Source organism: Danio rerio, chromosome 3 (genome assembly GCF_049306965.1).
Source record: "Danio rerio strain Tuebingen ecotype United States chromosome 3, GRCz12tu, whole genome shotgun sequence".
NCBI lineage: Eukaryota > Metazoa > Chordata > Actinopteri > Cypriniformes > Danionidae > Danio > Danio rerio.
This window is the reverse complement of record NC_133178.1, coordinates 66,938,699-66,954,126: the sequence shown is the minus strand read 5'-3', so window position 1 is coordinate 66,954,126 and position 15,428 is coordinate 66,938,699. Positions and strand designations below refer to the sequence as shown.

Sequence of the window (15,428 nt, the reverse complement as noted above, 5' to 3'; positions counted from 1 at the left end):
GGAGCCCATTGTCTTTGCCAGCGGTGAAGAGCCGAGGGCATTGTGTCCTGCTGGCCACCGCATTCACACACGCTACGGTTCAAAAGTACTGTGCTCTCCTCGGATTATTAAGCCAAGAGGATTATGACTAAGAAAACTGCAGCTGAAGTCAATATTATTCACCCCCCCCCTTGAACTAGCTCTTGAACTAGCTGTTTTAACATAGTTATTACATTAAATCCATGGCTAACGTGATATACATGTTGATAGCATGAATTAACACTGTCAACAAAAAATAACATGAATTAGCATCCTTCACACAAATACATGGCTAAATCATTTAAGCTGTTATTACATGTGTTTACACAATGATTTAACATGATGTTAGCATGAATTAGCATGTTGCAACCTTGTTTACTGCTTGATCTGGCATGTTTTTAGCATTTTGTAAACATGTTAACATGTTTTAACAGTTAGCACATAAATATGTTTAACAAATGTTATTAGCTTGAATGAACACTGCTAACATGCATGTTTTTACATTAGCACATGGCTAATGCAGCTTAGTTGTTTCAGCATGTTTTTAAACACAATTTAACAACATAACGTTAGCATGAATTAGCATGTTGTTACCATGTTTACTGGTTGATCTGGCATGTTTGTAGCATTTTTTAAAACACGTTTTAACAGTTAGCACATAAGCATGTTTAACAAATGTTATTAGCATGAATGAACACTGCTAACATGTATTACAATGTTTTACATTAGCACATGGCTAATGCAGCTTAATTGTTTCGGCATGTTTTTAAACACATTTTAGCATGAATTAGCATGTTGCTACCATGTTTAGTTCTTGAACCGGCATGTTTACAGCATTTTACTAACATGTTTAGCATGTTTTGACATAGTTATGATTTAAAACCCATGTTTAACACATTATAAACATGTTGCAGGCATGAATTAACACTGTTAACATGACTTAGCATGTTAAATGGCGAATAAATTTGACCCATATTGGTGCTTATTACGTTTCAACATTGATTATGCCTTACTGAATAACATATTACACACACACACACACACACACACACACACACACACATATATATATATATATATATATATATATATATATATATATATATATATATATATGTGTGTGTGTGTGTGTGTGTGTGTGTGTGTGTGTGTAATATGTTATTCAGTAAGGCATAATCAATGTTGAAATGTAATAAGTAGTTATTTTCAGAAAAAGTGCGTCAAAATGAAGAGAGTTTTTCCTAAAAACAAGCAAATTAATCTTATTTCAAAGCAAATTTTTAATGTAAGGGTTAGGGTTTTAAGGTAAAACTCACTTAAATTTGTCTCACTGTTTCTGAAAACATGACTACATTTTCCGCGTGTCTAATAAACGCTTCTTGCTTTAAGAATTGTTAAATGTTTGGACTAGAAACAAGACAAAACCTCTAAGTGGGAAAATCCTTTTTCGCAGATCACCCACACAATCCTCCTTGCAGCCACTGTGCAGCTACCTGTTAAGTGCCCTTGATAGTGTTTGGCTCTAGTAGGCAGACATGTGCTGATGCTCGCTGGTAAATGGGGCTGTGCAGCTGCTCTCTCCTGAGGGGACGTGGTATGGAGGATCACATACAGTCAGAATTGGGACGCAAATAAATCACATGCAAATGCTTTTGGGTGCATCTCTGTGGGGGCTTCAACCTGCAGCTTTCTGCTATACATATATATTTATACGCTGCGAGTCAGAATTATTAGGCCCCCTCTTTTTCTTTTCTTTTGTAAATATTTCCCAAATGATGTTTAACAGACCAAGGAAATGTTCACAGCATGTCTGATAATATTTTTTCTTCTGGAGAAAGTCTTATTTGTTTTATTTCGGCTAGAAGAAAAGCAGTTGTCAATTTTTTAAACACCATTTTAAGGTCAATATTATTAGCCCCTTTAAGCTATATATTTTTTTCTGATGGTCTACAGAACAAACCACTGTTATACAATAACTTGCCTAATTACCCTAACCTGCCTAGTTACCCAAATTACCCTAGTGAAGCCTTTACATGTCACTTTAAGTTGAACACTAGTGTCTTGAAGAATATCTAGTCTAATATTATTTGCTGTCATCATGGTGAAGAGCAAATACATCAGTTATTAGAGATGAGGTAATAACACTGTTATGATTAGAAATGTGCTGAAGAAAACTCTTAATTTAACAGAAATTAAGGGAAAAATATACAGGAGGGTGAATAACTCTGACTTCAGCTCAGATTCTCTGCCCTTTTAATGTGTATTTTGACTCTTTGCTAGTCTAGAAAATGCTTCTTGAATAAAGTTGTTGCAATGAATACTCTAGAGACCAACCATAACAGTGCACTAAGCAAGCAGAACGTCTAGTAAACATGCAGACTCTAGTAACCAACCAAAACACTTAGGATGTACTCACACTTAGTACAGTTGCCTTGAACCATGCCGAAGTGCGATTGTCCCCCTCCCCTCTCCCCCTGGCTTGCACTCACCCTGCATCTTACCTTACGCTTGCGTTGTCAATACGCTTAATTCAAGCAACCGCCATTTTAAAGAACCAAAGCGAGGCTGAAGAAACCCGGAAGTGTAGGACCAGCACTGTAAACATTGCAGCAACATGCTGGGGACTACAATCCTCCAGCTGTTGCTGATATTATAGAATGCAGAAATGGTGTAATTATCACTTTAATATTATAATTTAAACTATTAAAAGCAGATTAGGCGTCAAACAACATCACAATCTCTGTACGAGTAATATGCTCAAGTGTCCTCCCAGGGTTCAGTTCAAGGCACCAGTTAAACAGCGTGGGCACACTTTCCTGCTTCAGCCTAACCCGGTGAGCGATAAAACCGGAGCACCCAGAGGAAACCCACGCCAACACGGGGAGAACTTGCAAACTCCACACAGAAACACCAACTGGTCCAGTCAAGGCTCGAACCAGCGACCTTCATGCTTTGAACCAGCGACCTTCATAATTTGATCCATTATCAGATTATTTTGCTCCATTATCAGATTTTTTTGCTCCATTATCAGTTTATTTTGCTCCATTATCAGATTATTTCGATCCATTATCAGATTATTTTGCTCCATTATCAGATTTTGATCCATTATCAGATTTTGATCCATTATCAGTTTATTTTGCTCCATTATCAGATTTTTTCGCTCCATTACCAGATTTTGATCCATTATCAGATTTTGATCCATTATCAGTTTATTTTGATCCATTATCAGATTATTTTGCTCCATTATCAGATTATTTTGCTCCATTATCAGATTATTTTGCTCCATTATCAGATTTTTTTGCTCCATTACCAGATTTTGATCCATTATCAGATTTTGATCCATTATCAGTTTATTTTGATCCATTATCAGTTTATTTTGATCCATTATCAGATTATTTTGCCCCATTATCAGATTTTGATCCATTGTCAGTTTATTTTGCTCCATTATCAGATTTTTTTGCTCCATTACCAGATTTTGATCCATTATCAGTTTATTTTGATTCATTATCAGTTTATTTTGATCCATTATCAGATTATTTTGCCCCATTATCAGATTTTGATCCATTATCAGTTTATTTTGCTCCATTATCAGATTATTTTGCTCCATTATCAGATTATTTTGCTCCATTATCAGATTATTTTTCTCCATTATCAGATTATTTTGCCCCATTATCAGATTTTGATCCATTATCAGTTTATTTTGATTCATTATCAGATTATTTTGATCCATTATCAGATTTTGATCCATTATCAGTTTATTTTGCTCCATTATCAGATTATTTTGCCCCATTATCAGATTTTGATCCATTATCAGTTTATTTTGATTCATTATCAGATTATTTTGATCCATTATCAGATTATTTTGATCCATTATCAGATTATTTTGCCCCATTATCAGATTTTGATCCATTATCAGTTTATTTTGATTCATTATCAGATTATTTTGATCCATTATCAGATTTTGATCCATTATCAGTTTATTTTGCTCCATTATCAGATTGTTTTGATACATTATCAGATCATTTTTCTCCATTATCAGATTATTTTGATACATTATCAGTTTATTTTGCTCCATTATCAGATTATTTTGCTCCATTATCAGATTATTTTGCTCTATTATCAGATTATTTTGCTCCATTATCAGATTATTTTGCTCCATTACCAGATTATTTTTCTCCATTATCAGATAATTTTGCTCCATTATCAGATTATTTTCATCCATTATCAGATAATTTTGCTCCATAATGAGATTATTTTGCTCCATTATCAGATTATTTTGATCCATTATCAGATTATTTTGATCCATTATCAGATTATTTTGATCCAATATCAGATTATTTTGCTTGTTTTCAGGAGAAACTCACTTCACTTTGCCTCATTATTTCTGAAAACAAGACAATATTTTGCGCTCGTCTAGAAAATGCTGTTTTATTTCAGAATTTGTAGATATTCAGAAAAGAAACAACACTAAATCTCTGTGTGAGAAAAGCATTATTTGCAGTGTGAAGGTGTGTGAGCAGTGTTTGTGTGCGCATGTGTGTGTGGACTGGCGTTCTGGGCCACTGGACTGGTAAATACAGCGGCTCTGGAGTGGAAATGAAGGCTGGATCTATTTGGAGAAACGCTAGATGACCTTCCGCTGAGCTGGATGACATCCAAACCATTTCAACCACCAACGCCATGCGTCACACACACACACTCCCAAACGCACGCAGATGTGTGTGCATGCAGAAACACGTGGAAATCAGAGGCATGAACACACACATACACACATAAACAGCAGGCTGTGAGCCCATTAAAAGCATGCACTCAGCTCACACAAGCACACATGCATGGAATTTATTTAGCCCGAAACCAACATTTTTTGCAATCTGACACAAAACAGACGACTCGTGCCATCAAAAGCAGAAACACCACAATCCTTCATCACTTAAAACAACACCACCCTTATGAAGATGCTAATAAGATTACAGACCCAAACAAGTGTTGGTAAACCAGCGCAACTACCCAGCAGAGTCTCATGTCATCATTTTGGAAAGCTGTGCTTTACGAGAACCACCCCCCCACCAAAAAACAGACGAAAGATATGACAGACAACACAATCTCAATGATGCTTGCTGGAAACTGCAAGCTGCATTATTTAAGGGCATTCGTTACGACATTGATCGGATCTTTTGTTGTCAAGCTTATGTTTCTTTTTTAATATTATTTGTTTTGAATCCTGTAATACCCCTATTATCCCTCATCGACGGTAAAATAACCAGCCTTTATATATTTAAAGGACATCATCACTGAGGAGAAATCAGACGCTCAAGACGTAATCTTTAAAATAGTGACATAATATAAATGCAGCGAGTATATGACAGACGTTTACAGCAGCAGTGGATCATTAATTAAATCCTTGTTTTCCACGAAGTGAAGCATCATCCACCCACAGTTGTTTAAGACGGGCACGAACTAAAAAAAATAACAATAATAATAAAAAAAATATATGTATATATATATATATATATATATATATATATATATATATATATATATATATATATATATATATATATATATATATTGCTCCTTTATCAGATTTTGATCCATTATCAGATTTTGATCCATTATCAGTTTATTTTTCTCTATTATCAGATTATTTTTCTCCATTATCAGATCATTTCGCTCCATAATCAAATTATTTTGCTCCATTATCAGATTATTTTGCTCCATTATCAGATTATTTTGCTTCATTATCAGATTTTGCTCCATTATCAGATTATTTTGCTCTATTATCAGATTATTTTGCTCTGTTATCAGTTTATTTTGCTCCATTATCAGATTATTTTGATACATTGAGATTATTTTGCTCCATTATCAGATTATTTTTCTCCATTATCAGATTATTTTGCTCTATTATCAGATTATTTTGCTCTATTATCAGATTATTTTGCTCTATTATCAGATTATTTTGCTCTATTATCAGATTATTTTGCTCTATTATCAGATCATTTTTCTCCATTATCAGATTATTTTGCTCCATTATCAGATTATTAATTAAATCGTTGTTTTCCACGAAGTTAAGCACTATCCACCCACAGTTGTTTAAGACGGGCATGAACAAAAAAAAAAAAAAAAAAAAAAAAAAAAAAAAAATATATATATATATATATATATATATATATATATATATATATATATATATATATATATATATATATATATACTGTGCTTTACATTAACTCTTTTGATCACCAGTAGATTTCCAACATTACTAGCCACTTGCCATTTTCACTAGCCACAATTTTGTTGATTGGAAAATATATTTTATATAAATAAATGTGACTCTGACATGCTAAAATGACTTGATTTAGATGTTGTGTTGTCCACATGCCTCCTCTTTTATTTCACTGTTTGTGTGTGTTGTGTATGAGCTTGCTCACTGTGCATGCTATATATTTCACATGACTTTTTAGGGCTCAGAATAAAGGTTTTACCAAATTCAGCTCTAACCACACCAAAGAGAAATTATTATTTCTTAGCCACATATTTAAATATGTTAAAACAAGCAAATATATAGCTGAATACATGCACTTTTTATTCAACAAAACTTTTTTTTTTAATTAACATTTAAAAAGATCTATTGTCATGCATCTAGAATATGCACAGTAATCTGTCCTGGCTAAAGGCCCCAGATCAGCAGTTACTCCACACAAATGCGGAGTTAATCTCATATTAAAGAAATGTTATTTTAAAGGATGATAATTAAACTATATTAACAAAAATAACTGTAAGCAAAAGAAAGCAGGTAAAAACACCACGAGTGATAATGAAAGGATGATCGCGTGCCTGAGAATTATTAAAACGAGAGCTGCTGTTGCTTACAAATTTATATATTTTTCAATCTTGAGCTCTTCAAAGCAGAAGGAATGGGTACACGAGCATCGTTTTTTGTCTAGACTTTTTCAAAGAGAACCGAGCGCAAGTGAACTGAAAAAAACGCAAGTAAACGGGAGCCCGCGCGCGCGCTTTTTAGCAGTCGCGCGCATCACATCACCTGTGCGCGTGAGTAGCCTAATCATCCTCTCATACGGTATTCACCTGCTTTGTCTCGCGCGAACAGTTATTGTTTTCAGTCGTGCTACTTCTCGATTCTAAGATCACATTTGCACGCATATTAGTCCATACGTCGAACCCTGCTTTAAGAAAACTACAATGTAAAAATGATTTCCAACCTGCCAAAGTGGCTAGTGGGATCAGCTGTGTAACCCGCCAAAGCTGAAATCTAATGTTAATGTAAAGCCCTGTATGTGTATATATATATATATATATATATATATATATATATATATATGTGCAGACGACTATATATATATATATATATATATATATATATATATATATATACATATACATATATATATATGTGCAGACGACTATATATATATATATATATATATATATATATATATGTGTGCAGACGACTATATATATATATATATATATATATATATATATATATATATATATATATATGTGTGCAGACGACTATATATATATATATATATATATATATATATATATATATATATATATATATTTATTTATTTATTTTTTTTATCTTTTCGCAATAAATTTCGTTTTGATGTGTAACTTAATTTTGATGTATATTTCGTTGGTCAGTTATCTACAACATAAACAAGAAGAACGGCTTTAAAACAAGCCCGCTATAGTATATGTGTTAGTGCCAAAACAATGCATCAAACTATTTTCACGATTTCATTTTAATTCATTAACGAAGCGTGGTTTGAGCAGCCCGAGGTGAACAGTCATTACAAACTATCCGCAGCACTGACAGTATTCTTAGGTTACCTCGGAAGAATAAACTCGGTCTGAAGGATGAGAGAGCTCAGAAACTTGTTGTGTGAATGGAGAGGCTCCCCGCATGTCTCGCCGTGATGCACGATTTTAAAAATGAGAGTCTGCATAGACTTATTCATGCCAGACAAAATAAAAGATATCACTGAGATCTGTGCAGGACAGGGTTTTACACGTCCTGCAATATGCCATGTCCAGAGAGTGACTGAATGCATGAGGTAAACTGCACACACTTGATTATGTAAAGCGTGGACGCCCTTTCAGCTGCAACCCAACACTGGGAAACACCCATACACACTCAATTTAGTTCATAATATTTTTAATAACTTCTAATAACTGATTTATTTAATCTTTGCCATGATGACAGCACATAATATTAGACTAGATATTCTTCAAGACACTTCTATACAGCTTAAAGTGACATTTAAAGGCTTCACTGGGTTAATTAGGTTGGGCAGGTTAGGGTAATTAGGCAAGTCATTGTACAATGATGGTTTTTTCTGTAGACTATCATAAAAATATAGCTTAAAGGGGCTGATAATATCGACCTTAAAATGGTGTTTAAAAAATTAAAAACTGCTTTTATTCTAGCCGAAATAAAACAAGCAAGACTTTCTCCAGAAGATAAAATATTATCAGACATACTGTGAACATTTCCTTGCTCTGTTCAACATCATTTGGGAAATATAAAAAAATAAGGGGCTAATAATTCTGACTTCAGCTGTGTATGAGCATGTCATATCATTCATTCATTCATTTTCTTTTCGGCTTAGTCCCTTTATTAATCTGGGGTCGCCACAGCGGAATGAACCACCAACTTATCCAGCATATGTTTTACGCAGCGGATGCCCTTCCAGCTGCAACCCATCACTGGGAAATACCCATACACACTCATACACTAGGGCCATTTTAGTTGATCAGTTCCCCTATAGCGCATGTGTTTGGACTGTGGGGGAAACCGGAGCACAACAACACGGAGAGAACATGCAAACTCCACAGCTAACTCTTAATTGATGAGTTACAGTAATCTACCGTAAATGTTTCTAATACATTCCCACTCTATTTTTAACCTCTATTCTCTTGATTGCTGCATTATCTCCTCAGTGGCGGGTGATGAGTTAACTGGGCTATTGTGCAGTTGCGCATTAATGCGTCTCGAGACGTCTGCATGCTGTGCATCTCCATATCCGACCCCTCAGCCCGTCCAGTCGGTTGTTTATGTCTTCCCTCCGTCCGTTCGTTTCTGTGGGAGCCGGAGTGCTGAGCGCAGTGCCGCAGAGACAGCAGCATCTGGAGATGAATAATTCCTCCGCTGCCCCGTCCTGACCTTATGGATCTGTTTGTGATCCGCGCCGGATTTTCGTTCGAGATTCTCGCACCTACAACACAGCCAATGGGGGAGGGGCCTCGTTTTCTCTGTCTTCACCTCAGATGCGTGTCTATTTTCCCCCTTCCTCCATCTCATTTAATTCCCATCGCCTTCGACACTGCAATAAATGTGTTCGTTTACGTCTCGTTTATAGTACACATATATTAAATCAAGAAGCATTTTCTAGACGAGTAAGAAACATTGTCTTGTTTTCAGAAATAATGTTGAAGATTTTACTTGAAATAAGCTTATTAATATTTTGCTTGCCTCATTGGCAGATTTTTGGCTTGCTTTATTGTAAATCTGACTTCATTGTGACTCAATATTTCGGAAAACAAGACTATTTTTGGCTAAAATGCTTCTTGATTTAGGAGTTTTTAGACAGCTGGACTAGAATCAAGACTGAAGCTTTTTTCTGATGGTTTCTGGTTGTGTTTTCACGGTTGTTCTCCTGACCCTCAGGTGCGTGACAGTTTCAGTGGATTGCATCAGCCCGTACGCTACATTCGCTTGTAGTCGCTGACAAAATATAATGCTGAGGGTATATGTACATAAGGTGGTGTGATGGGGAAATGTGTCAGATTTGGTTATAATGTGGATGGAGGGGAGCGCTGTGCTATTTACATGTGCGTGAGAAAATACGTAAAAATAGAAAGTGTGTGACGTGTCCTAAACGCTAGTCAAGGTGATGGTGTTGCCATTGAAGTTAAACTCAAAACGTACTGTTCTTATTTGTACATGCTAATAGCAGTTCTGGTTATAAACGATGGGTCTGTGCACTTCATTATTTTGTACAAATTAATCTGCCCTCATAATCTTTAATCAAATACCATCTCCTTCCCTCCCCTCCAGATGACTTTCCTTTACTTGGAATGGTCACATGGAATGGATTTAGGGTGGAGTTATCAGTGATTTAGGGCGGAGCTATGAGTACTTTAGGGCAGGACTATTAGTCTTTTAGGACGGGGCTATCAATTAATTAGGTCAGAGCTTTCAGTTCTTTAGGATGGGGCTATCAGTGATTTAGGGTGGAGTTATCAGTCCTTTAGGGTGAAGCTATTAGTGCTTTAGGGCGGGACTATCAGTTCTTCAGGGTGGAGCTACTGGTGTTTTGAAGCGGGACTATCAGTGCTCTATGGCTGGGCTATAAATCATTTAAGGTGGGCCTATCAGTTTTTAGGGTGGAGCTATGAGTGCTTTAGGGCGGAGCTATTAGTGCTTTAGGGCGAAGCTAATAGCGCTTTAGGGCGGAGCTGTTAATGCTTTAGGGTAGAGCTATTAGTGCTTTAGCATGGAGCTATTAGTGGTTTAGGGCGGAGCTATTAGTGCTTTAGGGCGGAGCTATTAGTGGTTTAGGGTGGAGCTATTAGTGGTTTAGGGTGGAGCTATTAGTGCTTTAGGGCGGAGCTATTAGTGCTTTAGGGTGGAGCTATTAGTGCTTTAGGGTGGAGCTTTTAGTGCTTTAAGGCGGAGCTATTAGTGCTTTAGGGTGGAGCTATTAGTGCTTTAGGGTGGAGCTTTTAGTGCTTTAGGGCGGAGCTATTTGTGCTTTAGGGCAGAGCTATTAGTGCTTTAGGGTGGAGCTATTAGTGCTTCAGGGCGGAGCTATCAGCGCTTTAGGGTGGAGCTATTATTGCTTTAGGGTGGAGCTATTAGTGCTTTAGGGTGGAGCTATTAGTGCTTTAGGGTGGAGCTATTAGTGCTTTAGGGTGGAGCTATTAGTGCTTTAGGGTGGAGCTATTAGTGCTTTAGGGTGGAGCTATTAGTGCTTTAGGGTGGAGCTTTTAGTGCTTTAGGGCGGAGCTATTTGTGCTTTAGGGCGGAGCTATTAGTGCTTTAGGGTGGAGCTATTAGTGCTTCAGGGCGGAGCTATCAGCGCTTTAGGGTGGAGCTATTATTGCTTTAGGGTGGAGCTATTAGTGCTTTAGGGTGGAGCTTTTAGTGCTCTAGGGCGGAGCTATTAGTGCTTTAGGGCGGAGCAATTAGTGCTTTAGGGTGGAGCTTTTAGTGCTTTAGGGCGGAGCTATTAGTGCTTTAGGGCGGAGCTATTAGTGCTTTAGGGCGGAGCTATTAGTGCTTTAGGGTGGAGCTATTAGTGCTTTAGGGCGGAGCTATTAGTGCTCTAGGGCAGAGCTATTAGTGCTTTAGGGTGGAGCTATTAGTGCTTTAGAGTGGAGCTATTAGTGCTTTAGGGTGGAGCTATTAGTGCTTTAAGGCGGAGCTATCAGCGCTTTAGGGTGGAGCTATTAGTGCTTTAGGGCAGAGCTATTAGTGCTTTAGGGTGGAGCTTTTAGTGCTTTAGGGTGGAGCTATTAGTGCTTTAGGGCGGAGCTATTAGTGCTTTAGGGTGGAGCTATTAGTGCTTTAGGGTGGAGCTATTAGTGCTTTAGAGCAGAGCTATTAGTGCTTTAGGGTGGAGCTATTAGTGCTTTAGGGCGGAGCTATCAGCGCTTTAGGGTGGAGCAATTAGTGATTTAGGGTGGAGTTATTAGTGCTCTAGGGCGGAGCTATTAGTGCTCTAGGGCGGAGCTATTAGTGCTTTAGGGTGGAGCTATTAGTGCTTTAGGGCGGAGCTATTAGTGCTTTAGGGTGGAGCTATTAGTGCTTTAGGGTGGAGCTTTTAGTGCTTTAGGGTGGAGCTATGAGTGCTTTAGGGCGGAGCTATTAGTGCTTTAGGGTGGAGCAATTAGTGATTTAGGGTGGAGCTATTAGTGCTCTAGGGTGGAGCTATTAGTGCTCTAGGGCGGAGCTATTAGTGCTTTAGGGTGGAGCTATTAGTGCTTTAGGGCGGAGCTATTAGTGCTTTAGGGCGGAGCTATTAGTGCTTTAGGGTGGAGCTATTAGTGCTTTAGGGCGGAGCTATTAGTGGTTTATGGTGGAGTTATCAGTGCTTTAGAGCCGCGCTACCAATCATTTAAGTACTTTTCCTCTATTTTTTTAGCAATACCCATCTCCCTCTGATCCAATTGATTTATTTAAAGATTTATTTATTTAAAACATTATTTAGAGAACATTTATTTATTTGCATATTTATGCAGCTTTATTAACTACATTATTTTTTATTTAATGTTCAACACGCATGCATGTACATTTACTCACAACAAATGTATTAAAGCAAATATATGCTTTAAAAGTCAGCTTATCCAACACAGCTTTCCTTCTTCTAAACATTAATCTAACAAAAACAGTATGGCTCATGCTTAAAATAAGAAAACATCAATGGAGTGAGAGTTGTTTCTATTCCTGCCAGAAATGAATGCTGGAATATTTTGCTTAGTTAATAAAATATGATTTAGATATTAAATCAGACTGTTAGAGAGCAGTATTCAATAATAATACTATTATTCAAAACAATTAAATATATTTATAATCATTAAATTATATATATATATATATATATATATTATACATATATCCTAAAAAATCATACCAAAATAAACAATAATATTCCTGTTTTTATTAACAATTTAACCCTAGGCAGCCTTTATAGCTGATATAAGTTATATTAAAATTAATCCCAAGAAAAATGTTGAATTGTTTTACTGTAATACAAATGACTCATATTGCTCAGCCCCTGCCAGTGTGTGTGAGACACTTGATCTAGTCCGCTGATGTCTTGTTTTGTTTTACATACAGAGTGTTGCTCTTAACCTTGGGAACACCACTGCATATACACACTGGATATGTTCCCTTCTTCTGCTGCTAGATGGATCTACTATCGTACTGCAGATGTTGGTATCATCTTCAATCCTCTTTCCTTCCCTCTATAATTCACTCACATATTCATCACATCCCTCCATTTTTTCTCCCCCGCCTCATTCTCCTCTCACCAATCCGTATCTGTCCGACGCACACATGCCAACACACACACACACACACACACACACACACACACACACACACACACACACACACACACACACACACACACACACAGAGAGAGAGAGAGAGAGAGAGAGAGAGAGAGAGAGAGAGAGAGAGAGAGAGAGAGAGAGAGAGACTGCCTGTCAGTCACACTCCCTCTGTGCACACACACACACACACACACACACACACACACACACACACACACACACACACACACACACACACACACGTCTCTAAATGGATTCTTGCGGAGAGGGCCGTCCAGAGCATCAATATCAGTCAGCTGTGACACTGCAGTCTCAGTGCAGCGTTTAATAGGTTAGAGCTCTGTCTTACCCTGTGTTTCATGATCAAGGGCAAGCTGCATGCAAAATAACACACACACACACACACACACACACACACACACACACACACACACACACACACACACACACACACACACATACTAAACACGATGCGTTCCCTTCAAATGCACGTAAACAAACCAACCACCCTGATGCATGATCCAAAATATTCCATTCACAAAATCATCCTCATCGTATAACATGTAGCCATACATAAGACGCAACACACACGCACACACACACACACACACACCGCATGTGCATAATGCGTCTCCAACATAAACACAGTCCGCATGGCGAGTCTGGCAAACGCGCAATTCTGCATGCATGACATCCAAATATGGCACATATATCACACGCAGACCCAGCGATGTGACTAAACATCACATGCCACATTTGCATAACGCGCCTTTAATTCATAAACACGAGAGGATTTGATAATCGCTGTCATTTGGGATCTATTTATATATATACAGCTGTGGCGGAGCGATGCTTTCTGGAATGCTTTTCCCTCATGTAACGTCACATAAACACGCTTTCATCTACAACGCAGCACACACACACACACACACACACACACACACACACACACACACACACACACACACACACAAAACACACACACACACACACACACACACTGCGCATATGAATAATACAGCATGACACAAACACGCAAGTTTCGTCTTGTTTTCAATTTAAAATATAGCGAAAATGTTTATATCTGCGTAGCCACGAGCGACCTTAATATTAAAATACTCTCTTCAAATAAATAAATAATATTAATAATAAATAATCACATTTGATATCGATCAAACTTTTAAATAAATTAACATTTAAAAAGGGTTCTATTTTAGATCTGCCCTTTAAAAGGCTTCTATGACATCATTTTTAGAACGTTCTCCATTTGGAACGTCTTCTGTTTTCTTTTACACAGTATGAGCTCATACTAAACAGACAGTCAGCGCGCGACTATAGTAAAAACAGAACGAATCTGTTGCTACAGATCTGAGATCTGCGCTTTAATTGACATTGCAATATTAGGGGAATATGATGCGAACTGATTTCAGGTCAGGCTCTGGATGCGAGGGTGAAAAAACACACACATGGGCAGCCTGTTATCCAACACGCCCCCCTGTCCCCGTGCATGCGGCTCTTGAGTCGCTGCATTCATCCGTCCATGATCTATCCATCCATCCCCGCGTGCGCACCGACATTAAGCCCCTTAAATGCGGAGAAACATGCGCCTGTACCTGTGGCGGTGCCTGTGCCTGTGCCTGGATCCCGGTGCACTGGAGCCTCCTGCAACGCGGAAAATGGCAGATATTCCCGGTCAATGGCAGGCAGGCAGATACGTCTCTCTCTCTCTCTCCCTCTCTCTCTCTCTCTCTCTCTCTCTCTCTCTCTATTCCACTTTCCTCCTTCCCTTTGCTGCCATGTTCGCGTCGGGGCGGGGGCTGAGCTGAGCTGAGGTGCTGTTTGGAGGAGAAAAAGGGGGCTCAGGGGGATAAGAAAGCAATTAGAGGGCAGTCCTGTCTTACTTCCAGACTGAATGTATAATGGAATTAGCTCAGGGTGGGTTTGCAGACCCCAATGCATATGTCTGCGAATGCTGATTTTTTATTTTTTGCAAAGGGGCAGAGTCGATTGGAGACCACCTGCTCTAGCTGGAAGAGAGAGAGAGAGAGAGAGGGGGGGGGGGGGTATGTGAGATATGTCAGCTTCAAAGGCTGTCTCACAGGTTAGCGATCTCTCATCAGAGCGCTGTGTGTGTGTGGTGCAGATCGACGAGTCGAAAAGAGTTCACTTTTTTGATGAAAAGAGAGAGCCATAGAACAGAAAAAAAACACAAATGAGCCCTTTTGAATATTTCAATTATTATTTTTTATTCCTGGACAGCACTGAGATTGCATTGAAGACGAATGGAGACCCCTGTGACGCGAGTTTGAGACTATTTAATATTT

General features: G+C 38.0%; 1 protein-coding gene across 2 annotated transcripts in view; it reads right to left on the bottom strand.

Moving 5' to 3' along the window:
- Positions 1–15,428, bottom strand: part of rai1 (retinoic acid induced 1) — a 108,093-nt gene that overhangs the window by 80,704 nt on the left and 11,961 nt on the right. The window contains exon 1 of one of the 2 annotated variants that reach the window (XM_073945199.1): positions 14,718–14,794. The exons of the other annotated variant lie outside the window; for it this stretch is intronic. The gene's annotated coding sequence lies outside the window, so the exon portion shown is untranslated. Of the gene's footprint in view, positions 1–14,717; positions 14,795–15,428 lie in introns of those variants that run through there. 2 annotated transcript variants of the gene reach the window in all.